General features: G+C 36.3%; 1 long non-coding RNA gene across 1 annotated transcript in view; it reads right to left on the bottom strand.

Annotated features, from left to right (window-relative positions):
- Positions 1-27,420, bottom strand: part of LOC120530010 — a 60,575-nt gene extending 33,155 nt beyond the window's left edge. The window contains exons 1-2 of the long non-coding RNA XR_005633871.1: positions 27,383-27,420; positions 19,021-19,130 (exon numbers count right to left, since the gene is read on the bottom strand). This is a non-coding gene — a long non-coding RNA (uncharacterized LOC120530010). The remainder of the gene's footprint in view (positions 1-19,020; positions 19,131-27,382) is intronic.
- Between the last annotated feature and the right edge of the window lie 447 nt (positions 27,421-27,867).

The raw sequence follows: 27,867 nt of genomic DNA, 5'->3' as shown, positions 1-27,867 counted from the left end.
TCACACAAACAAACTGTTTACTGCCCAGATTGTGTCAGATCCCTGGACTATAGTTCATATTATTTATTTTGGGGTTGATAATACAGCAAACAAGGAGCTAAACATGTTTTGAAAAAAGTGAGTTCAGAAAATGGAAGGATGGATGGATGGATGAATGGATAGATGGATATTAACTCTGGTTGAAATCACGCCAAAATAAAAGTTTAATGTGTATCACTTGGCTTTCCTTATAAACAAAACCTAATGCTTGCAGTATATTTTTTGTAAGGAGTATTTGTAATTATTTTTGGAGTCAACCTTCTGATTTCAGAAAGGATTTACAATCCTCTTTATGTCTTTCATTTTGGTGGAATTTTGTGACACCTTATGCAAGTTTCCTTTTTTCGTACAGAAATCCACTGAGGTAACTTTTGAAATATTGTGTCGGTTTATCTGAACAACAGGAGAACCTATTTTGACATTCTCAAGCGTGCTTAAATGATGTCTTTACTGAATTTTTCCTCATTCTTTCCTGATAGCATCGGGCGTAAGGCAGGACCCCAAAACAGTGAAGGTCCATTGTAGGAACATTAATACATACACACAAGCCCACACTTATTTAAGACCAAATTAAAATCAGTAACTAACAAAACAAACACATGTTTGAAATGTGTTTGGAATCCTGGGGAATGTGGAGAAACAAAAACCCACACAGAAAAGAGAAGAACATGCAGACTCTATACAGACAACAATTGCTTTTGGGATTTGAACCCAGGATGCTTGATTCAGGAAGCAGGAAAATCTAACGAAACTAATCAAATTTGACTTGACTTGAACTTGATCATGGAAGATCTTGCTTATTAAGATTAATTTCAAAGCATTAATTTTTTTTCACCAAAAACAACAATAAATGATTGTCAAAGCAGGAAAGATTAAAACAGCTGTCAGACAGTTTCAGACTTCTGTTTGAAATTGCTTCTTTATGTATCATACCTTTCTTTCTTAATCGTTTCCACGATACTAAAGAGTTGATGGCTGAATCTGATAAGTCTAATGAAACTGAAATTTGTTTTACTTCTTGAAATCTACCAGATTGTAATGCACTTCCTTCATTTCTAAACTCTAATATTTAAAAACTAAATCTTTCTGAGAAATGTATTAGAGATACACAACATACAGTGGTTTGAGCTCCAGAACACTTAGTTCTGTTTCCAGCCGAGTTTCTTCCTCTGTGATGCTGACAACTTCTTCCCAAAAACTGTACAGATTTTTCCTCCCAAACTTTATGGATTTCCTCCCAAATTAAAAATACAAGTGTGTTAAATCAATTGGCTCAATATATGGGCTCTAAACTAATACCTTTGAATAAATGGCAAGATTAAACTAAGAGACGTCTGCCCTTTAGTTAAAGAATCAGATCAAATTTAGAGTAGTAATTAATAGTAGAGGGAGTTGCAGCCTGTCTCAGCAGCATTAAGTGCTCGCTCAAACCAGCCTATATTAGTTTTATCAATTAAATCATATTACAAGTCTTCCAGGATGTGGCGAGAAAGTTAAATAACTGTAAAAATTCACACAGACAAAGGGAAAACAAGTAAACTTCAAACAGACATTGATGAAGACAGCATTTGTACCCAGAACATTTGGACTGTAAGGCTAACCACCATGCTGCTGTGGTGCTCAAGTTCTTAGTAAAGGGACATTACATCGAAAGAAAATGACGCCAAATGTTACTGTAAGTATTTAAACACATTTACCGTTACACTTTTTACACTTTTATTTTACTAACAATAAATACATCATTTCTGAGTGATATTTTCTAGGAGTATTCTGTTATTTAGTTGTGTCTGAATATACACCAGAAAATGAGCAGTCTAACCTAGTCAGACTAAAACACGCTGCTCTAAAAGTGCAGACATTGCAGTGCTCTGCATTTCAGGAAGCTGCCTCTTTTATTCAGTTGCCTTGTTATGAAATAAAAGGACCTCAGAAGAAAATAGCATTCCAGTCAGAGTCCTCTGCATTATTTACAAAGACATCAAACCAAATGATGTCAAAGTCTAAATAAAGAAAGAGAGATTAGGGGGCTCAAAGAAGATATATATGTTGAAGGGATTAGGCTATCTCTTTGAAGTATTGGATGTGATTTTAGGAAGTAATAATTTGTACAGGTGTTCTATTTGAAACATGAAAATGTTTAATCTTACTTGTCGTATTGTGTGCACAGATGGCTTTGAACCCTGAATGTGACAGAGGATGTATATTGTGGTTACTTGTCAGTCTAAATTCACTTTGCTAGACATGAAAAACCATGATTAAAGCTGTGTATACAAACTGTGTGACAAAAAATTAAGAATGATTAAATGATACCACTTCATTCTGCTGCATAATGTTTACATATATTGTCACAGGGTACCCACTGCTAGATGGTTAAGACATCTCGGAAACATGGATGGAGTTCATCTTTAATTTATTTCAAGCACAGTAATAATGATAATAAAAACATAAACACATGTGGCTAGTTCATGTTTTGGGCTTGCCCCTATACTTATCTAAACAGTGTTTTTTGGGTGGGTTGGACTCATCTTTCATAACTGATACAGTTCTTTCAATCAAGCTCCTTTTCTTTTGCTTCAGAGATTAACAGAAAAATGAACAAAGGATCCCATACTAGAGGAAAAATGAATAAATGGAGAAGTTACCAAAATTAGCAAGATACAGCTAGGCAGTTAATCAGAATGGAGAATAAGGGGGCAGAAAATGGCTTTAAAGGAGGACCCTGGATAGAATGACACCTTTTAATGGAATGTTCTTTATGTTGCAATGGAATAAAATCAAAGAGAGAAGAATATACAATATAAATATGCTTATTGTGCAATCTGGGGTAGAAAATGCTGCACTTTCTCTTTCCAGCCGTTTTTTTTATTTCTTACAAACTATAGTCAGAAAGTTGTGGGATCTATTGCCCTAACATACAAATTTAATACAGTATCTCATGGCGGTAAAATTCATTAAAAGTGTCTCTTTTGATAATGCCTTGGCTTTGCTTCTATCTGTTCAAATGTGGTGTACCCATCCAGCTTAGGCAGAGCAGATCTGAGAATTTGCTTTTGAATTTTATCAACTCTGAGAAGACTCTAATGGAGTCTAATGTTATTGAAGATTAGTTACGTTTACCTTTGTGTTTTATTTGATGCTGAAAGTTTCAATCTACTCCAACTTCTTCAAGACTAAAGTGTGCCTTTAAAAATAACTGTTTATTAATTTCATTTGTGCAACTGAGAACCCAAACAGCAACAGTATGCATAATTCAGGTTTTATGAGTACGTTCCAAAAGTGAAAGGAATTAAGTAAGTTTGTAACAAGTTTTACATAAAAGGTGGTACACTGATGCCTCCATGAAGCTCCATGGCCCTGAGTTTAATTGCTTATCTTTGCCACTGTTTATATTTCATGGTTATATTTAATTGTATTCCATTGTCAATCATATATTTACCTTAAGTAGTTATATGTCATGACATTTTCTAACCTGCTTAATCTAGACCAGGGTCATGGGTGGTACTAGAGGGTATCCCAACTAGCACAAGGTGCAAGGTAAGAACAAACCCTGGTCAGGGTGCCCGTCAATCACAGGGCAAACACCCACACCCACACACTTTAAAATTGCCAATTCATCTAACATGTATGTCTTTGGACAGTTAGGGAGTTAGGGAAAATTACACCAAAATGTGATCTTAATAAGTAAGAAGTGCCAAATGGCTCTTGACTTCATCTGAGGATATCAACAGGAATCTCATATCAAGTGTCAAGAATATCAAGTCCATCCTGTGAAACAAGAATAGACTGCACAGCAAGATAAATATCCCAGAAAACGAAGAATGCCTATAGCAAATTGAATGTTTCCCAATGACTAAGTACTCATGTTCAAGTTCACCGAAGGGAAATGTAATGCTAGGACCAAATGGATTAACAGACCTTGACATGTAACCAAGTTAAGGATGGAATGAAGTAAAATTGGACCACAATGATGTGACAAAATAATCTGCAATTACAGGAGACATTTGGCTGCAGTTACTGAAATTTAAGAGATAAGTCTTTTTCATATAGAGTATATAGTCTATTGGTGAAACACACAAGAATAAATATTTTGCATTAAAAGAAAACAAGTATTTTTTTTTTCATTTTAAGAGAAGTACTTTTCCTACCTTCATGTAAGGGATTTAGTAAAATTATCAGGTATATGTGTAATTTAAAAGCAAGAATGGGGTGGCAATATGCTGCCAGTTTCAGATAATCTCTGCTGCAACCTCAGAAGCCACTGGTGTAATGTATGCTGTGTGGAGAATTCTGGGAATTATTTGCACATCAATGAATACTTAATGACCAACAGGCCTCTCTAAAAGACTAAAGACTTGCATAATGAGAAACTATTTTTTGACTGACAGCTGTCCATCAATGACATTTCTCTATACCTAAACCTCTGAGGTGACTATCCCCAGGTTTATACCGCTACAAAAAAGAGGTATTGTTCTGTGTTGGTATGTCAAAATAAAATATCTTTTCATTGCCTGTGTCTGTTCAGCTTTTCTTCCTAAAGCCTTGTAAGATCATGTAATTGTTTTTGTACTGACCTTTATCAGTTGCTGCTCCTCTAAATTCTCTATCTCTTTTTTTATGTATCACATGACATTCTCCATCCTGCTTAATAAGATTTGCCATCACAAGTCAAAGCCTACCCTGGAAGATCTGAGTACAAGGTAGGAACCAACCTAAGATGAGACAGCAGCCCATCACAGGACCCACTCATACTGGGGTCAAATAAGACTTAATTAACCTTGCAGTTTTTTGGGAATGTGATAGACAAACTGGATTCATGCAGAAATTTGGAGAATGAGCAAACTCCATACAAAAACGTTTGGGACTTAAACCCAGGACACAGAATCCATTAAGTTGCAACATCTTGCAACACCATTTTATACACCGTGAAAGAAAAATAATATTGTATTGCTGATTGTGGGCAAAACTGTTATTAAAGTAAACATCTGTTTGAACCTGGGACTGTTGCTGGTGTGGTTTTGTCTGTGGTTTGGGGTTCTGAGATGCCCTCTACAGGCCACAACTAAACTAATGACAGTTCCTGCTTCAAACAGGTGTTTTATTGTATAACAAATAGCTTGTACAGATTTTGCCAACACTCAGCAATACAATATTATTTTTCTTCCTTTCTTTTTGTCCACCTCCTCTCCCGACTTCTACTATCTTTTCTGCTTGACCCAGGAGTACTTCTTCTAATATGACATTGCTTTGAAGAAGCACTTCTGAGTCAAGTGGAGCCCCATCAGGATATTGTTGGGAGCTGCCTCTAGATGTACAAATGACACCCAGCATGTCTGTCCAACAGGACTACAATTCTCTGGTTGCCCTATGTGTGTGGACATGGATGATCCAGTAATGAGATGTTGCCACCTACCATACTGGAAAAGTATACAGTGCTGATAGGCAGTCTCCACCATCCTTTCATTTTGCTATCCTGCACAGGAAAGGGAACACTATCTGTCCCATTCTGGACATCCACTATACTGTATGGCACACACACACACACACGCACACACACATACATTTACCACATAGGCATGGTGAGTGTCAACCAAGGACTGATTTTGATGTTGCACAAGGGAAAGGTAAAAGAGTGTCCCTATCTCTAATACATTTTCTGCTTCCATTCTCAGACTCAAGAAGGCTCTGTCTGACAATCAGGGAAGCTGAGTTTGTCAGACAATTCATCAGTACATTATGTATGATTATGTTTCAGGCCATAAGAATTATGGTTGAAGGTCTGCTGCTGCATCAATCACTTTTGAGATGGCAGGACCTCTCAAAACTTCATGTATAGTGTGATCTGGTTTCAAATGAACTCCATCTAAAATTCACTGCTAGTGGGTAGTGCTGTATGGTCACAGAAATAGGTGAGGGTTTGGTACAATGCATTTGACAAGGAGACTTCAAGGATTAGATATGATTTGGGTGCCCTGACACTTCCTCAACAGACAGCAATGTGTTTCATCTGGGCTACTTGACCAGGGAAGCTATTAAACCTGCTGGTATTCCAGAGGAACTTTAATATCATAAAATGTATATCTCTCTTTCAGTGAAAGGAATTAGGGGTCAGTACATAATAATAATATTCAGCATCAAAAGAAAAGTACACTTTAGTATTTTAGTTGTTCTAGAGAAAAAATTAAATACAAATTTGAATGGAAATGTTTTGGAGGAACATACGGCAAGACTAAAATCTGAAGGAGGAGAGGAGCAGAACAAACTAAAAGGCTTCCCATCAGAGCTCATTAGAGGGAGCATTACAGCGATCTTACAGATTACATGGTTTCTTTTACATTGCTTTCCTTTTACCAACTGAAGTTTTTGGGGTTATTTTTCTGAAAATATTCTAACTTATAGTAATGTAAGGCTAAGGAACCCCAGCTCTTGTTCTTTCACTTAGATGCTTAATGCTTTTAGTATAAACAGAAGTTTAAAGCTGTCGACTTACTGAATCATAGTACATGATCTAGTCCTAACTATTCAAAACCTTTTCTTTTTAAATTCTTTGAAAGAAAATCCTATGGAGAAAAACAAAACTCTATTTAAACCTGTTATGTGCCAGAATATAGACGACTGAATCAAAGTCTTTTAACAGTGAATTTGTATTGAATAAAAACATGTTTTCAAAAAACCGTATTTCATTGAGAAAGGGATAATGCATAAAGATGCTAAATCCTTGCCATTATTTAAGGACTCCTTTGATCATGAGCTGCCTTTTCCCTTCTTATTCTGCAGACTGAATGGTGTCTTATTTGCTTTTTGCTAGAGAAGGACAGAGTTATTTGCCACAGATTAGTTTACTTTTAAGCAAATTAACAACATCTACTGAAATACAGTGAAAGATGTCATATTTAATGGCTTGAGATGTTTGTTTGCATGGAAGAGTGAACTGTCATTGTTGAAAACTTCTTTCATTTAAATGCTGGTTTTCAGGAACTGGAGCCAGTCTCAAAAAAACAATGGGTGAAAATCAAACCTGAATTCGGTGCCAGTTTATGATGGATCACATTCATGCACTCATCCAGGTTCAGTCATACAAGGAAAGTTAATAATCAATAACTAACATGTATTTTGCTCATTTGGGTATCTGGAGAAACCTCAAAAATAATATGTTAAATTCACACACATAGTGAGTAAGCCATAATTGTAAGCTTGGACTCCAAAATACATAAGAAGTATTGCCACAAACTAGTAATATACATGGAAAATATTTTCCTATAATGTTTAAAATGATAGAATTACAAAATATGATTTAACAGTGTTTCAAAAATTGTATTGTAGTAAAAAATGTTATTAGAGCATTGTACCTCATGCAAAAGCAGTGATGAACAGCCACGGTAGCATATTATATATAAAGATAATTCTTTCTCACAAATCTAGAGAGGGTGGATTGGGATTGTTGCAGTTAAGAAAAATTAGTCTTTGTGGAGGTTGTGTGGTGTAGGATATTACAACTGATTTTCCATGACGTGAGAAATTGGACTTAAAGCATGCAGGAATAATTATAACTGGAACCATTGGACTTGAGCTAAGTGACAAAGCACACAAATGAGAGGGTAAGTATAAGCTGTAGAGTTGTACATTTCAAACAGAAAGGCAGAGCAGATAAGAATTCAAGAAAACTCTAATGGAAAAGGGCTTGCTGGTTTAAAGATCTGGGTTCTCTTTGTTTTACTGAGTAATTGTGACATCATTTTCCTCACTTTTTTGCCAATTAAGAAACTGCTAAAAGAATGAATGGTCAGGCAATCACGATTAGACTTTTACTGAGCAAATTAAGGAAGTGGTCCCCTGAGGCAGAGCAAGCTCTGAGAGACTGCTTTGGAACTACGGACTGGGATATCCTGCAGGGATCATATAGTGTGAATATTGAGGAGGTTGTTGACTGCACTACTGACTACATTAACTTCTGTATGGACATTGTAGTTCCAGTAAAAACAGTACGCTGCTATGCTAACAACAAGCCATGGATTACAAGTGACATCAAGGGCCTTTTGAACCAGAAGAAAAGGGCTTTTAAAGTCGGTGATCAACATGAGCTCAAGCGCGTGCAGAAGGAACTCCGAGTTCAGCTCAGGGCGGCGAAGGAGCAGTACAGGAGAAAGCTGAAGCAGAAGTTGCAGAATAACAACATGAAGGAAGTGTGGGATGGGATGAAGATCATCACTGGCTGCAGCTCAAAGTGGGGTGCCACCGTCCAGATGGACGTGGAGAGAGCAAACCAGATGAACAACTTCTTCAACAGGTTTGACCACCCTAACCCACACTCACCTCAGAGTACTGCACTCTCCACCCTTCTGCTGATACCAGCATAGGAGAGACATCCCCACCTACAATTACAGCAGCCCAGGTAAGCAGAGAGCTGAGGAGACTTCGTGCCAGCAAAGCAGTGGGTCCAGTTGGAGTATCGCCACGACTGCTGAAGGTCTGTGCATTGGAGCTGGGGAGTCTTTTACAGTGCATCTTCAACCTGAGCCTGGAACAGGGGACAGTCCTGAGGCTTTGGATAACATCTTGCATCACCCCAGTCCCAAAGGTGTCACGTTCTAGTGAGCTGAATGACTTCTGGCCTGTCACTCTGATGTCACATGTGATGAAGACCATGGAGCGGCTACTGCTTCACCTCCTGAGGCCACAGGTCCACCACACCGTCAACCCTCTGCAGTTAGCATACCAGGAGAAGGTGGGAGTGGAGGATGCCATCATCTATATGCTACACCGATCTCTCTCCCACTTGGACAGAGGCAGTGGTGCTGTAAGAATTATGTTTCTGGACTTCTATAGTGCCTTCAACACCATCAAACCTCTGCTCCTTTGGGACAAGCTGACAGAGATGGGAGTAGATTCATACATGGTGGCATGGATCACGGACTATCTTAGAGACAGACCTCAGTATGTGTGTCTCAGGAACTGCAGGTCTGACATTGTGGCCAGCAACACAGGAGCGCCGCAGGGGACTGTACTTTCTCCAGTCCTGTTCAGCCTATATACATTAAACTTCCAATACAACTCGGAGTCCTGCCACGTGCAAAAGTTCGCTGATGACACTGCTATCATAGGCAGCATCAGGAGTGAGCAGGAGGAGGAGTATAGGAACCTAATCAAGTACTTTGTTAAATGGTGCGATTCAAACCACCTACAACTGAACACCAGCAAAACCAAGGAACTAGTGGTGGATTTTAGGAGGCCCAAAATAATGTTAACATTATACAAAATTGTTGTCTGTTATACCAGCATTATTGTCACTCTTTCATTTAATATTGTTTTTTATCAGTATGCTGGTGCTGGAGTATGTGAATTTCCCCTTGGGATTAATAAAGTATCTATCTATCTATCTATCTATCTATCTATCTATCTATCTATCTATCTATCTATCTATCTATCTATCTATCTATCTATCTATCTATCTATCTATCAAATAAACAAGTTGCACAATTGACTTGAAACTTATCTTGGACAGTAAATTAAACTTTTATTTGATTTTGCTCTCTCTTTCTTTCAAAATATAATTAAAGGTGAGAAAAAAGGTGTGACTTCTGGTAGTGTCTGAAGCATAAGGTGTAAAATGTTCCCACGATAAAATCATTTGATTAAATAAAACAAAAAAAAGCAACTGCTGGACATGCACAGACAACTAGAATTCCCTGCAGACAGCTTTCTTCTGTATTTCTCCCTCTCAATCAATTAATCATTACTTTCAGAGGTAAACAATTAAATAAAACGCCTCACCCAAAACCTCATATTTGTATATACTTATATCTGGAGTACAAAGAAATGGGAAAAATAAATGTTAAAAATTTCATTTGTTTTTGTATAAATGTAAACTTTTATCTTGAAGTTTATGGAAACACTAAAATAAAGATCGGCTCCACAGTGGCACAGTGGTTAGCATTGTCTTGGGCCCCTCATGTTTAAAGGCCTGCCCAAGAATTCTGTTTTTCTTCTGGACAAATGTGTATCATCTGTAATGGACCATATCCCAGTAATATTAAGAACAAGGAAGGAAGCTGCCTTGAACAGGTCTCTAATCCATCCCAGAATCTACTCACACATACTCCATACTGACACTTGAAGTCTGAAACTACCAATTAATCTACCACACATGTCTTTGGGGTTGTGGAAGTTAAACCTATACAGACATGGATATGGGTGCAGGACACTGGGTAACACCCTTAACAACTGCGCCACTATTTCTTTAATATACTTATTCATTCTACTTTATCCGGGACATCATTGGAGGAATTAGAGCTTATAATGGCATCAAAAGTTCTCCTTCATTGAGGGCCAGTTTAGGTTTCCTGATAAACCTAATGGCATGTTTTTGGACTATCTGCAAAAACAGAATGCGCTGTGGAAACCCATATGAACACGGGGAGAACATGTGAAGTTTTTACAGATGGTCAGCTGTGAATTAATTTAGGATCCAAATAATAGAGGAGACAGGGCTATTCACTATATCATTTTGCCACTCTTATTTTCTAAGTAACCATTGACAGCTACTTTGATTTCATATTTAGCAATCTTTTTCCAGCAACTCTTTTAATTTATCTATTAAAAAAATTCCCAGCTTATCAGTCTGTAAACATGTTTATTTGTGGCAGTAAAGGGACCCATTGCTTTACTTATTATTACTTTATGTTTGCCCTTCTCTGTACTTTCATAGCAGAGAATACTGTTTCATTATCTGTAGCATAACATAATATTTCCATACTCATTCAGAGTCACATGGTCTGGCAGCATCTACATTTACTTCTTTAGCTGATGCCTTTATCAAAGGAAACTTACAACATTGATGATACAAGTGGTTACATTTCTTTTGCTTTTCCAGTAAGAGCACAGGCAGATCAAATGACTTGCTCATGGTCACACAGTGTCAGTAGCAGCATTTGAACCCACAACCTCAGGTTTTGAGGTCCAAAGCCTTAACCACTACACCACACACATCAATCACAGGGCAGGGACAAATCTAGAATAAGGCGCCATTTGATCACTGGGCTCACAATCACATCATAATCATCGTAGACACACCAGTCAACCTAAGACACGTGTGTTTGGGACTAACTAATTCCTATGCTCATATACTGTCAGAGAGCCTTTCATGATAAATTACTGCACTGACAAGGACAACTTATAGGAGTGTCCTTGAAATATATGGTGTTTTCAGGGTGGGATTTTACAGAATGTTGATTTCCACAAAAATGTCAGCAGTGGCAAAGATTGCATATGATTTATCACCTCATAGTTAGTATACAATCAAATGTGATGGTTTATAGCTGGTTCATAAATCAGAACTTAAATTTCTATAAAGCGACGTCTTACATTCGGATGTACATTCAAAAATGAGGGTCACTGCTTTGGAATTTTACAAAACAATTTCTTTCTTGCTGATTGGAGCTTGCTGTAAAATGGAGTCTTTATTTAATTTAGTTGTAATCTGTCACTTTAAAGACTCAGTTACTGCATACAAAGATCAGATTTAAATAACCACTGTTTACAAAATGTTTGCATTTTTATTTGGTTGTAACACAAATAGTTCAGTTAAAAATAAAAAAATAATTCCGTAAATATGCTGTATAACTACTACAGTATACATAGTCACTTACAAAAGTATTCAATCATTTTAAAGGATACCCACATTGTCTTAAAGTATATTCATACTATGTACTGAAATGGTCAAGAAAATAATTGAAATAAACTGTTTCCATTCTGTTCCCACACATTAATATCTTTCTGAGGGTATTTTGAGCTTAATATGAGCTTTAAGTCTTGTCCTCCTGGCATATTTACTCCAATTTCTTAAAGTTTCTAGTACTGTGCTTGCATACCACTACTTTTAATGTGTACATTTCCTCTGTGTGGTTGTGGACAGAGCTTTGACTGCACCCCTCAGAGAAAATGCTGCTTTGGCTCTACGTTTACTATTGTGGTCCTTCTGAAAAGTAAATCTTTTCCTAAGCTTCACCTTTTTATCACCTGGAAACAAGCTCCAATGTAATATTTTAAGGTATGGTGCGTAATACATTTTGTTTTCAGCCGTAATATTCTGAAAAGAATTGCCATTACATGATGCTGCTAACATGATACAATGTAGGTGAAATTTTCTTTGTCATTCATTCAAATTTCTTTGAAATTTCATTAAAAGCTGAGTGGTAGTCTCACCTGATCATAAAACCTTTTCCCAAAACTTCTTTCTTTCTGGCAAACACAAGTTGGGCCTTAAAATTATTCTTCTTGATTAATGGCAGTGTTATACAGAGCTCTTGTCAGTGAGTTAGTCACTTAATGCTGTTAGTCTATCATGATGGCAGGGTTTTTTTCACTTGGCATCCTTGTCACATTTTCTTCTTTGCATGCTGAATTTGGAAAGAATTATGGTTGTTACAACCCAAACATTTTGGTGTAGTTTGGTACGGTTTTCTAAAACTATGCATTTTGTTACTTGAACTCTGACTTCCATAAATGTTGTTTGTCATTTTCAAAGTCAGCTTTAATTCAGTGGTGCAGCCACAAAGGCCAATGATAAAAAAATGCAGAGTGCACTGTCCTCACAGCTTCTTGGGTTTGACATACAGTATGTGTCAGACGACTGGGGACCTTGCCCCACCGGGATGTCTGGAGAAGGGAAGGACCGGGAGAGGGGCAATATCTTTCCCAGGGCACAAGTGGGCAGTCCCTCTGAGTTAAATCAGGAAATGCTTGGAAGCTCAACCCAATGGGGGTCTGTGGCCACCGCCAGGGGGCGCCTGGATGGCTCCGGAGCCATGGACTGCAGTATTTCCGCCACACCAGGACGTGCTGCAGGAAGGTCACCAGGGAGCACATCTGGGTGCATTATAAAAGGGGCCGCCTCACTCCATTCGGAGAACCGGAGTCAGGTGAAAGAGGACAGAGCTTACGAGGAGAGGAGTAGAGGCGTAGAAGACTTGAGAAAAGAGAGAAAAGAAGGGACTGAGTAATTGTGGCTGTTTTAGGCATTGTGTGGTGATGCAAAGAAGAAAAGGTTATTAAACGTGTGTGATTTTTGCACATATGGTGTCTGTCTGTCTGTGTTAGGGGGCTGAACCTCCATACATACTACTTGGTTACTGTCTGCATACAGTCTTCATATTCTTCATGTCTGTGGTTCATTTATTCTTGATACTAAACTTTTATTCCACATTCTAAAAAAATCAACTTTAATTATTTAACTTTTCTTCATTGTCTTCATGTAAATAGTGTATGTTTGTATCCCATATTAGACTAGCGGCCTTTGAGACTCAACCTGCTGTAACACTGCAGTAAACTAAGATTATTTTTTTTTTTAATTTTTTTTTTTTTATTAATTTTATTACAATCAATACATAGCAATCAAGTTTTTACAAAAAAAAAAGAATTATGCTAAGAACAGATCGATCCCCACCCTTGAGAGAGAGAGCAAGCCAAACGGTGTAAAATTTAAGGCTTTTAAAAATACCTAAATCAACAAATTCTCTGTGCTTTATAAAATCATTTCAAAATATTACTGATTAGATCCTGCCATGTTTTGAAAAAAGTCTGCACAGATCCTCTAACTGAGTATTTGATTTTTTCCAATTTTAAATAATATAACACATCAGTTTCCCACTGACTTAAAAGAGGAGAGTTTGGGTTCTTCCAGTTTATCAGAATAAGTCTGCGTGCCAACAGTGTAGTGAATGCAATCACAGTTTGTTTGTCTTTCTCCACTTTAAGACCCTCTGGAAGAACCCCAAACACAGCTGTTAATGGGTTAGGAGGGATTGTGAGTCCAAGACTGTCTGAGAGGTAATTAAAAATTTTTGTCCAGAATAATGTTAATTTGGTGCAGGCCCAGAACATGTGACCTAGTGAGGCTGGGGCTTGGTTGCAACGTTCGCAGGTTGGATCATGCCCTGGAAACATTTTGGAGAGTTTTAGTCGAGACAGATGTGCTCGATATATAATTTTGAGTTGTATAATTGTATGCTTTGCGCATATGGAGCTTGAGTGAATTCTCTGCATTGCTACTTTCCACTCCTTTTCTGATATATTAATTGAGAGGTCATTTTCCCAGTGTCCTCTTGGATCTTTGAAAGGAAGGGATTGTAAACTAAGATTATTAAGGAAATGGATGCTCAAGGTATGTTTGTGTCAGTTTCCTCTTGCAGTCAGAAGATATTCTGTTAGATGAATGATGAATGATGATCCCTGACTTGTGCCATCACCTATCAGGTAAACGTTCTCCCTGAAATCCTCATCATCATCGAGACACAAAAAGTAATAATATATAATATAAGTCAAAAACAGGATGATGAGAGTTTAGTGACTGGTTGTATCTCTCAGTAGTTGGATCTAAACCTGCAGATCTCACTAAACTAGAAGAAAAAGTTTTCATGATGTAGAGTTTGAATTTGTATTAATCTATGCCAGGCACAAACTGAGGAAAAAAGATAATAAGTATACTTTTGAAAAAGAAGATAAAATATTTTATAATAAATAATATTTCTGTAATCAGTAATTCATGAAAAAAATGCTTGAGTAAAATCCAATTTTTCAAATTGTCTGAATGCTGAAAATGTATTTTACTACTGTCTCTAGGTCTGTACGGGTCTTGACAACATTCACAAAATGGAGATTTTGGTGAAGAGGGAAACTTATGATTTAATGAGTGTAATTAACAGTACTTAACTGAGTCAGAGGATCATTTGTACCAGATTCTAAGTTTTGAACTGCTACATGTAATTTGTTTAAGAGTTTACACTGCACCACGTTTGTGTGAAAAAAATAGAAAATGTTACAATTAAAGTAAACATGATTTTGTATGAAACTGTCAAGCAATGGATGTGCTGTTTGGACTTTTTAGTGCAGTTCCATTTTTTTGTTCAGAATCTTCATTGTTTAAAACAAATTGCCAACTGCCCTTGAAGAGAATGCACCTGCAGCTGTTAAATGATTATAAGCCGTTCAAGAATTTCAAACATTCAGAGCCTTATTTTTTATAAATGATGGGCTGTGTAAATATCTTTACCCTCAAGTTACCTTTAACATCTTAAATAAACTACAGTCAGGAATGTGACTTCTCTGGGTGTTGACTATCTATACTATCCTATTGAACGAACCGAGGGCTATCAGCAAATGCCTTGAAGCAATGAAACCTTTACACTTGAAGTAGAGATTACCTATTGACTACATGCTCAGGAGCTGCATGCTGTTCTGATCACCCAGAATTGAATTGCTTTATTTTACTAAATATTGTCTTATACTACCAAGGGGAAAAATGCAGATTGAATAAAGAAGTCAGAGTTCAGTTAGTTGATCTGTGTCTGATTGAGTGAAAACATGATGTAGAATATTGTCTCTGCTCTGCAAAACATGTGTTAGCTATTTTTTAATTTTGTTTTTTGCTGTTTACATTTTTATTTCTTTTTACAAATCCAGTTATTCCAGTATAGGATCATGAGGAAAAAGGGCAAACCCCAGCAGGACTGGGCACATTGTTGGATACTAATGCTATACACATCTTCAATTCATTCTACAGCTTCCACCCCGATTTGTACTTACCAGCAAATACCTGTATAACTTACACACATCTGGGTTTGATCTATCTATCTATCTATCTATCTATCTATCTATCTATCTATCTATCTATCTATCTATCTATCTATCTATCTATCTATCTATCTATCTATCTATCTATCTATCTATCTATCTATCTATCTATCTATCTATCTATCTATCTTGTTTTTTAGTTAGAAGGATATTATGTTACACTTGTTACTGGACTACAATCCGGACAAATTGAGTTGGTGTTCAAATAAGTCAATTCACACAATTCTTGAAATACTTCTAATTGAATGCTTACTTTACTATTATATTCCTAAATGGGTTCTGATGCAACTAGTTATATTTAATGATCATAAAATGAGTTAAGTTGCAGTCTATCTAGATATAATTAAGGTATTTTTTTTAAGAATGTTCTCGCCGTGTCTGCGTGGGTTTCCACCGGGTACTCCTGTTTCCTCCCACAGTCCAAAGACATGCAGGTTAGGTGCATTGGCGATTCTAAATTGTCCCTAGTGTGTGCTTGGTGTGTGTGTGTCCTGCGGTGAGTTGGTGCCCTGCCTGGGGTTTGTTTTCTGCCTTGGACAAAAAAAGTTATTAAAGAAGATAATTGGCAACATATCATTATGATCTAACAGTCATTCGAATGCCTCAGGATTAAAGACCAGTATTTGGTTAAGCTGCTTATATTGGCTTAGAAGCCATTAAATTTAACTAAATATTGAATATCAGTACATAACTTATGATATGTCCTTTTATGCATACAACAACATATTAAAATACAGAAGGGCATTTAGTGTTAAGATTTGATATTTATTGAATACATGAGAAAAAAATCAAAAGGTGGGCCCAAAATTTAACAAGAAACCTGGATATTTACCTTTATATGTAATATTTTTTGCCAAATTCAGTGTCTAGCACAGCATCATTGTGAGTTTCCAGCACTACAACAATTAACTGCAATATATTCTGTCTCACTGTAGTTTAGCTATCCATTATAAAGCATCTATTACAGGTCTATTAATTTTAATTAACTATGCTATTTATAATAACTTGTCATTTTTCTTTGTATTATATAATTTTAAATGAGATGTTTTATTAAACGCAGACTGTTAATGTAGTATATCACCCATATGTGCATAGGGGACACCAAAAGGGCTGTAGCGACTGTAATTCGACTGCTGTTCTAGGGGATGGCATTGAGTCCTAATACCTTTTCTCTTCCACCCTCTGAAGACTTAATGATTAATGGCTATAACACCTCTGATGTAATTTCTGGTGTTCATCCACCTGGACCTGCCTGTTACTGCTGAAAGGACTGAAAACTGGAGGCTAGGCCATCTTTGTTAGTTGATTTTGAATTTGCGTCTGAAAAGACATTTCTGCAACTTATTGTGTGTTTTTTGCTTAAGAACAAACTTTCAATTACTGTATATACTCGTTTAAGTTCTCCTGTGGATAAGTAGGGGCTTGATTTTATAAGTCGAATTCGGAAAACTCACACTATTGGTCAAAGAGATTATGATATGCTAACGTGCACCTGAGAGAGTAACCACGGAGCACACTGCCTTTTTTTCCTATGTATTGTGCCTATGTCACCAGACGGTAATGCCCAAACTATTCCGAGCAACGTCTGCATTGTTTTGTGTTTTTTGTATCTCACACCCTTATACACCTTTATCGTAAGAGCAGAAAATATGAAGCTGGTTTTAAATTAAAAGATGTTGAAGTGGCGAAAGAAATTGGTAGCTGTGCTAATGCAACAAAATTCGATGTATCTGAGAACCTGGTGTGAGACAAGAGGAAGCAAAAAAATGTTAAAAAAAAAAAAAAAGTGTCATATTTTTGAATGGGCGTACATGTCAGGTATTGATTTTATGTTCAATTTTTCATGTTTCTAGACCCGAGCACTGTATATATGGTATACAAAGACACCAGGCTTGTACCCCAATCATTGTCTTGTCCTTCTCTTACAAGCAGCTAAATAAAATGTAACCAAATATTCTTTCACATTGAAACCAATAATTGATATTGTGAGCTGAAAGAGTGCTTACAGTTTTACCAATTAAAAGTATTAAAGTGTTTTATTGTGAAGATACAGAATAGGTATTTTTACAATATATAAACATTTGCAGGAATGATTTCCAGACCTCAGACTCATTTTCAGAGGATCCTCATCAGAGGATTCATCTTCCAGAAACACAATGATACAATACACTTAATGAATATTTCACTGAAGTGGCAATAACATATCTGTCGGGAATTTTGTACGAGTCAGGACTTTAGCTGTAGTATTCTACAATAAATGTACTTTTAAAACCTGCGCAAATATCAAAGGAAACAATCTCTTCTTTTTTTGCATCTATATTCTAAATAGCTGTAACAAGAGACTACGTGTATTTTCAAATATACTAACATTGTGCAAAAACAAAAAAAAAAAACAAAAAAAACTTTTTAAATGGGAGTTGTTTTGCTTAATTTACCAAAGAAATCTGCCAATGGGTTAAGAACAATTTACTTGACAAAAATTTCTTAAAGTAAGCAAGATTTAATTTCATGGTATAAATACTTTTCACTTACTTACATTTAATTATTATATTAGATTATATTATTAGTTCTGAAATATCTGTACTGTTTCATAGAACATTATTAATTATCCAGATCAATTACATCTTTAATTAATCTTTCCTTGTCATAGTCAATATATTTCTTCTGTAATTTGCACTGCAGTGTACCTCAGTAATTTAATGTTAGGAAAATCAACACTATAGAGCGAAAAATTGTGATCCACTCAACTACAAAGGTGTATTTTTTGGAAAGGATCCTACAAAAGTCTTTGCCTTTGGGACTAGCAACTGTCATGAGACAGCATGTTACCTTCTGAGGATGAAATGCTTGACAGTATTTAAAAATAGCACATCAGTTCCTGGAATTATATCCAGTCAGATGGGCACATTTTTATCTAATATCTGGAGCTAGGGAGTCTTTCAATAGTAATTTCAAGACCCCATAAAGCCAAGGTTTCCTTCCTGTGTTAGGCTCATTTTTAGCTCACTTCCTATTGCTGACGTTATTCTCTCGACAGTAGGTCACTGCAATCTGTGAGCTGCTCCAGAGAGACTAACTTACTTGCTTTCATGGACTGAAATAGAAACACGAGTGCTCTTGTTTGAAAAACACACAGAAAAGAAAACTTCCTATCATCCTGTTGTGCTGCCAGTTTTCAAAAGGTAAAGCACGTCTCTAATTGAACTTCCCTCTTTCAAAACAGCAGGGTCCAAAAGGACTGTAATGCTTCAGAAGCTAACAGGGAAAATACTTAAACATTGATTTATCTCTATCTACACTTCAAAAACATTATCAGATTCAATGTTCTTAAAGAAGTCAAAAAGAGCAAAATGTCACCTGTTTCCTTCCTGCTGCCTTAGTTTCCCAGCCTGGTGATTGTAGGTGCAGTGGACTTGATTCTTCTCCAGCCCAATCATATACTTTTCTTCTGAGGCTTGAGACTTGCTCTAATTTAGGAAAAATAAAACCAGACCAAATTGATCAATCATCTGAACCCAATAAAAAAACAACCAAACACAAAATGTATAAAGTTTCTCATACACTTAATTGAGAATTTATATTATAAAAATATTAGAAAATAAGTAGATATCAATAAAAAAATCTGTTCAGTATGTATTAATCTAGTAGGAAAAACAAATGGACTGGTGTTGTGTTTGAATTAGACAACTAATCCCAGATCAAACTCTTACCTATTTTTTCATTGAGGCCAAGATTATCAAATGTCTTTTTAAGCATATTGGGCATAGAATGGTTCAAAAACTAATTGAAGGCCAGAAGCATGAGAGGGCAAATGATATTTTGGCAAAGTCACCATGTCAGCTACCAGGCAAAGTCAAATAATTGCAACTAAATTATAAGTCAGGAATATGAAATATCTTCTTAAACTTAAAGGGCACAGAATGATCTAAAAACTAGCTGAAGGTCAGAAGCATGAGAGGCAAAATTATCTTTTGTGGTAGCAATCAAACAAAGTCATGAAATTCAAACTATATATTAAGCCAGAAGCCCATTAGTAAGGTATTTATTGATCGTGAATCATATGCATTTTTTATCAAAATATTCAAACATTTTCCTATGTGTGTCACCATCTTTCATAGCAATGACCATGCTTTAACAGCATTTGTGCCAAGTGACAGGTATTGTCGCTGAAAAAATACATGATGGTGCCGATGAACAACTACAAACAAAATAAGGCAACACAAAAACAATGGCTAATAAAACAGCACAGCAATACTGTCACAAAAATAGCAATAAAATATTTACATAATTCAAAATAAATACATTGTCCAAAAAAAGTCTAAACAAATCAAAGAGAAACCTAGCAAATTGTAACAGCAGCTCTTAATATCTCATGTACAATACCTGAGACTTCATGAGCAGCACCAATTGCAATGGTGCTTATGCTGTGCTCCATTTACCTGGAGCTGGGAATGATGTCACACCTAAGATGATCGCGTTCCAGTAAAACATTTGGAAAATCAATATGGGTGCATTCAGGAAAACCTTTGTTGTGCTTGCTCCAATGGAATACATAACAGTTGATAATGCAATACATGATATTCAAACACTTTAGTAACGTGTCCACAGGTAGAAGTTGGACAGTACTATGTGTATGACTAATTTAATGAGACAAAAATAGATTGAGGTGCTAATAAACAGCATAATACTACTTCTTTCAGTATAGTTCATGGTATAGGTTGCCATCTTGGATTGACATCATGACATGAAATCGGGTGAACTCGGGCTTGACAGACCAGCCATGAGTTTCTGAGTTGGAAATCCTATTTAAGGGGGTGTTCCAGATGAAAATTATGACTAAGAACTTGGAAACTCTGACTTCCCATTTCAAATGAAACATAGCATTAATCTTCATGTTAGGAAAACTTTGGCTGCTGGTTTTAATTTCTATCAAATTTAATCATGAGAAGCCAGTCTGACAATGTAATTGATTTTATCATTTGCTTTAGGTTAATAGTTTAGTCTGGATGTTAATTTCGGAGGCTGTGTTTGCAGTCACAGAAACTACCAATCGCAGACCTTTTCTTACTGTGTAGTCACAAATCAAAATGCACAGACATTGGTGCTGCTGCATTATTTTTTTTAATTAACTATTATAAACTTTAAGAGTGACTCCTAAATGAGTCCATTTTACCAGATATCAATTACCAATGATTTGCAATTTACAAAGTAGCCAGCAGTAGAGAATCCCAGTGGTATAAGCAGAAATACCTTTTTGAGCAGCTATGTGAAAAACTAGGTAGACCATCGAGCTATCTGCTCTTATGCATTACATTGTTCAAATATGCCCCCCTATCTTATAACATCCATCCATCCATTGTCTAACCCGCTGAATCCGAATAGGGTCACGGGGGTCTGCTGGAGCCAATCCCAGCCAACACAGGGCACAAGGCAGGAACCAATCCTGGGCAGGGTGCCAACCCACCGCAGGACACACACAAACACACCCACACACCAAGCACACACTAGGGCCAATTTAGAATCACCAATCCACCTAACCTGCATGTCTTTGGATTGTGGGAGGAAACCGGAGCGCCCGGAGGAAACCCACGTAGACACGGGGAGAACATGCAAACTCCACGCAGGGAGGACCCGTGCCGCCCTCTTATACCATTAAACTACCATATCTTATTGCTGACAGTAGTGCAGTCATTATTCTAACTATTCTACCACTACCATTCTGAGATGGTGCAAAAACAATAGCAAGAGTTTAACACAACAATGCAACAGCTTCATAATAAACTCAACCAGCAGTACAACAGTCTGCCCTATAAAAAAGTGTATCAATTTGTGACAGCCACAACTCCTACCCAAGTAAAAGTACATAACAGTGGAAACTAACCTATTGAGATGTATACAACAAAGAGAAGGTCAAGCAATACAACTGCATTCAAAAATTCTAACAATCAGGCATCTTTAATGCTAAAGCACATTGCCATTGCAGGCATGCAAAATGTTTATGAAATATTATCTTATTTTTGATGACTGGATCCAGAGAAAGGACTGACTAAAATCCTGAATCATAAGCCACAGGAGGTGTGGCTTGGAGTTGAATATTCATAAATTAAAGACTGATGAAACCAACACAGCACATTCACAGAACACAAAATGTTGCATGTACTGGAAGAGTCACTAATATTGATTAGAACAGAATGCAATTTTTTCCACTCACGGAAAACAAATCAAATTTCATTATCTTAAAAATATGCAGTAATCAAAAAAACGATTACCTACTTGATTGTGAATTCCTGTTACCAATCAGGGTAGACCTGTGCCTATCCATGCCTACACATGGTTTATACCTCATTGGTACCATTTACTCATGTGTGTGCTATTCAACAAGAGAGTCAACATTTTTGATTTCATCAGAAAGTACAATGTGCACAAAATGGAATTAATACAGTAGAAGGATAGATGGAGAAAAATTATCTAGTCAGATAACATGTTTTACTCAAAGTAAAACTTAGTTTTCAATGCCTAAGCATGGTACGTTTCAGGTAAAACTTATTTCTTCACAAACATGATATATATGACTTTGCCCTGCAAAATTGTGTGAAGCATTTTCTGTAAATTTTAACAAATAAATAGCTAGTCCCAGTGTTTTACAATGAATACAATGGGGCATAGGACACCAAAGAGTTAAAAGCATAAAAACTTTCCAAATACGTCCTCTTTGAGCTTTGATATAACAAAACATGCTTTCCATGTTTCAGACACACATTTGTGACAACAAAATCGAATCTTGAAACAATCATTTTATCACATATTCCTGGTACTATTTTTTTCAATCTAGAGATAGTTTTTCAATTAACTTGTGTGAGTTCGCACATAAATACAGAAGTAAATCAAAACAAAACCAGTCACGTGGCATGAACAGTTTGCTGTGATTTTTCTTTGGTGAGGAAACAACTCCCAGAGGTGTGAAAAGTTATTGTAGAAAAAGACAAATGCTGAGGTGTCACGCGCAGGCGGTCTTTTAGAATGGTCAAATCTCATAATATTGGTGTTTTTTATTTGTTGAAAAGTGACATGTATAGTCCTTTTTACAATATGTATCTTGACTTGACAACTGTCTTGAAAAATTGACATATTTGGTTATTTGTTATGTGTTATTTTCCGTTGGTGCCCCAAGCCCCATAGAGTTAATTGTAAAACACCACCACTGGTTGCATTTTCTAAAATACAAGGTGTGATCAAAAAATATGGTGAATGTTGATGCAGAGCACCATCCAAGAGCAACGCAAAACAATTCAATGCAGGTTCTGACATGTCCATCCTAGAGCCTAGTTTGTGACAAGTTTCAGCTTGTTTGATACTGTCAGTCATTTTTGAGCCACTGTTGAGTTCAAGTGTCTTTTTCAAATGTGTCGTTAATAATGGATATCTAGCAACACATTAACGTGAAATTTTGTTTCAAATTTCAAAAAGCTCAGGAAACCCATCAGATGTTAAAATCGGTTTATGGTGACACTGCACAGACAATTAAGACTGTTTTCAAGTGGTTTGATCGATTTTGTAATGGATCTGACTCGGTTGAAGACGAGAATAGATCAGGACGTCCTTTAACATCAATAACCGAGGAAAATGTTGAAATGGTTTTTATTCTTCATCATGACAACACTCCTTGTCACACATCCTTTCTAGTACGACAATTCCTGTCAAATAAAAACATTATGCTGTGTCTGTATCCACCTTATTCACCAGATCTGGCACCGTGCGACTTCTGGCTGTTCCCAAATTTGCAAATGAACATGAAAGGCAAACAATTTCAATCCATTGAGGACATCCAGTCAGCCACGACATCCCAACTAAAGACTCTTTCTAAAGAAAACTTCCAGAACTGCTTCGCAAAGTGGAAGGAGTGTTGGGATAAGTGCATTCGAAGTGGAGAAGAGTATTCTGAGGGTGACTAGTAGTTGTAAATCTTTTACTGCAATAAACATTTCTTTTTTAAAATACTCACAGTATTTTTTGATCACACCTTGTATATAGAAAATGTTAAACTTTAGAAAACCATTTCTCATAGGAAATGCATATATGCCATCTTTATGGAGTAACAACTTCAACTTGAAAAATGCCAATCTTATCCTTTAAATAACAATCTGGATAGGAAGATAACCAATGGCTACAGTGCAAGCTTTAGACTAGGGTTAAAAGTAACTGGCGTAATATTTAAAGTACACCATTTAACATCTTGTGTTCAACAATTGAAATCCTGTGATCTACATATATTATGATGCTTACACATTTATTATCCATTTAATCAGGTTCAAGTCCAAGTTTATTGTCATGTGTACACAGTACAATGATATTCTTACTTGTATGTCAATGTCAATTTATTTATATAACATATTTAAAACAACATAGGAATGCTGTGGCCAAAGTGCTTTACAATAATAGAATAAAAGAAAACAAATAAATAACATAAATAGAAAAAAAATATAAGAATATAAATAAAATACATAATAAATAGAAGGAATGTTATATAATCACAATGAGGAAACCATCAATATTACAGAAGTTCAAGGAATGCAAGTGAATAGAAATGAGTCATTAATTTTGTTTTGAACAGTTCAATTTTAGACGACTCCTTTATGTGATGAGGTAAAGAGTTCCACAGGCGTGGAGCAGCAGCTGTAAAAGCTCTCTCCCCCTTAGTTTTACACTTGGTACGAGGGACAACAAGAGACAGAAGATCTAAGCACTCTGGATGGCTGGTGTAAAGCACACAATTCAGATAAATATGCAGGAGCAAGCTCATGTAAAGATTTAAAAACAAGCAACAAGATTTTAAAATCAATTCGAAAACTGACAGGCAGCCAGTGTAAAGAAGCTAAAATAAGAGAAACAGAGTCATACTTTCTTGCCCCAACCAGAAAGCCAGCGTCAGCATTCTGGACCATCTATAACCTGTGTATCAGGGATTTGTTAATCCCAGAATACAGCAAGTTGCAGTAATTGAGGCGAGAAAAAATAAAAGCATGAGTAGCTTTCTCAAGATCCCTAGAAGATAAAAAAAGGCTTGATCTTACCTAATAGTCGAAGCTGGAAAAAGCAACTCCTAACTACAGAATTAATCTGTTTCTCAAAAGAGAGGTTACTGTCAAAGATAACACCAAGATTGCGGACTTGAGGTTTCAAAAGACAGAGAAAGAGCCGAGAATTCCAAGACCAATTTGAGCTTTAGATGATGGACCCAATATAAGCACCTCTGTTTTATTTTGATTCAGATCAAGAAAATTATTAGCCATCCAGGATTAGTTCAGAAAGACAGTTGTGGAGTAAATTTATTGCAGAGTTGCAGACAGGAATATAAACCTGAGTATCATCAGCATAGCAGTGAAAAGAAATGTTAAATTTCCTAAAAAATCGCTCCAATAGGGTGAAGGTATATAGAGAATAAAATAGGACCCAAAATGGATCCCTGAGGAACGGCATATTTAAGAGGAGCAGTAGACGAAAAAGAGAAATTTCAAGTAACTGAAAAGTGTCTACCAGTTAAATATGACCTGAACCTGTTAAGAGCAGCCCCTTTAAGCCCAACAAGATGTTCAAGCATGTTCAAGTAGGTCTTCCACAGACTAGTAACAACAGTGCAATACCAATACAACAATGAATACAAGACCAAACATTAAATAACATACAACATTGGAAAATGTCTATAAGAAGAACACACACTTGGTATGTTCATACATTTGTCAATGCGTTTGAGTAGTGTTAGGACCTGAGGATGAAAACTGTCCCTGAATCTAGTGTTGACAGTGCTAAGAGCTGCCAGAACAGAGGAGATAAAAATAACTTTGCAGGATGATCAAGAGAGAGTTTGTTATATATGTCCTGAACAGAAGGCAGCTGTGTGTCACTAATATACTGTAACATCTTTTTATTAAACTTAAAGGTTGTTAGTTGGCTGCTACATGTTAGGGTAGCACATTTCTTAGAAGAGATCCTGGGATGCTTAGCTACTAGGCAGAAGTTAAACACCCAGTGAGGGAAAGAGAAAAGAAAAAAGAGAGGGGGACAAAAGGAGTCAACAAAGAAACAGAACAAAGGAAGTGTTAAGGTACAAAACTGTGGATTGAAATGAACGAATCCAAGGAATCCAAGTTATAGAGTTTAAAAAGTGAGATTAAAGGAGTGGAGGGAAGTGTTTCCTATTTTAGAGGTCTGCCCTGTGACTCAAAACAGCAGACTACAAGAAGTTAATCACTAGTCCAGTCTTACATTGCTTCAATAAAAATCTTTTGGCCATCAAGTTCCATTTGTAAAATCTATGTTTCAGTGTCTTTAGTCAATACAATAATGTGTCATTGACTATAGGTGTGTGAAGTATGAGTTATGAGGAAAGACTGAAGGACAAGAACCTATTCTGTTCAAGCAAAAGAAGGTTAAGAGGTGGGATGATTAAAGTGTTAAGTAAATTGTGAAGGAAATTAGCATGGTGGACTCCATCTGTTAAATTAAAATGAAGTATTCAATTAAAACCTGGGCGCATATGAAATAATGTTCCAGGTAGTGCCGGAGGTAGCACTACAGAGACCATGTAAAATTTCACTATCCTCTGCTGTGTTTGCTGTTTCAGAGATGAGCAGGCACTTCATGTTTTGTCACCAGTGAGAGTAGATCCCAATCTGTATCTATATAAGTAAGCATAGATGGAGACATCCTGGCTCTCTTCATGATACTAAACAGGTAAAGGATTCAATAAGTTTTCTTGATACATTATGAAGTCAAACCTTGACATTAAGAATCAGGTCCATAATATCAGGAAAAAGTGAAAATGTCATCGTGGAGAAACCTGAAGTGTGTGCTGAGACCCCTGGTGGCTAGTATCTTTAACAGTGGGGAAGTGTTACATTTGGAATGTTATCATTTGCTGGTCTAAGTAGATTGACATGGATATTTAGCATAACACAGTATAATCAAACCTACTGAGTCCAGTACACTTTCATGGGGCTGATTTAGAATCCCCAGTTATTGCACACATGTGTAACACATACACATCTTTGGGACGTTGGAGTAAAACCAGATTACACAAAGAAAAAAAAAAACACACAAACATGGAAAATTCAGTATGCCAAAGTGCTGTCCAAGTTCAATTAAAAAATTAAAAATAAGCCTTACTTAAAAATGAACAAAAGGCACTGTACCAAAGAAATAGTAAAAATGAACATTGATTAAATACCCTCAGAAATATATTTTATTATATCAAAAAGTCATTACATAAGGGATAGAAAGATAAGAGTGCAGTTTAACATAAAACTGGCCATGGCAAGAAAAAGAGGAAACTTATGATTGTAGTAAAACTAAATGCCTCGAGCGTGCCAACTAACACACAGAAATGTTGTTTAGGGCTAAATAACGAGGGTGGATTAATCCGACTACTGCAGAATTTGAAATAACATATTTTTACTCCTCATTCACTTAAGAATTTATGTTTAAGAAAATGTCTGATGTTGGTAAGCTTTGTTTAAATGGTTTAATTTCAAGACAGAACTCAGTGCAGGCCCTGATGTTATAGGTCTCCAGCACTGAATTCACAGGCTGTAATGAACAAAATGGTCGAAAAGTGACAGAGAAGAGGACTAATGTCATGACAGCCAATCAGATATTTAAGCACATTTTCCTTCAGATTAAGAACAATGGAAAATAAAATTATTGGTAGGAACAGTGAAAGTACCTTTTTATAAATTTTAAAAAATACATGTAGATCAGGGGTCTCCAACTCCAGTCCTGGAGCACTACTATGGCTGCTGGTTTTAATTCTAACCCTTTTCTTAATTAGTGAACAGCTTTTGCTACTCATTAACTGCTAATTAACTCTTTGCAGTAATTTTAATTGATGCACAACTTAAGACTCAGTCCAATTAATTATTTCTTTTTTTCATTGATTAGCAACCAAACAATATTAAGACACAAAATGAACCAACACATAAACAACAACCTTCAATAAACACACAATAACTTAAAACAAAGAAAGGTGAAGTCCTCAGTATTGTTGATCTGCTCAGGTACATAAAACATTTGGACAGTGCTCTTAAAAAAGAAAATCAACAGTTTGGAAATGTCTGCCATGGCAGAAAGAGCAGCATGGAATTAAATAATGGGTTTAATTAGCAACCAGAATTGGCTTCAAGTTAAGAAACTGAATGAAGGTTGGAGTTT

The sequence above is a fragment of the Polypterus senegalus genome, chromosome 5, assembly GCF_016835505.1.
Source record: "Polypterus senegalus isolate Bchr_013 chromosome 5, ASM1683550v1, whole genome shotgun sequence".
Classification (NCBI taxonomy): Eukaryota; Metazoa; Chordata; class Cladistia; order Polypteriformes; family Polypteridae; genus Polypterus; species Polypterus senegalus.
The sequence above is the reverse complement of the archived record's forward strand: the minus strand, read 5'-3'. Positions and strand labels throughout refer to the sequence as shown.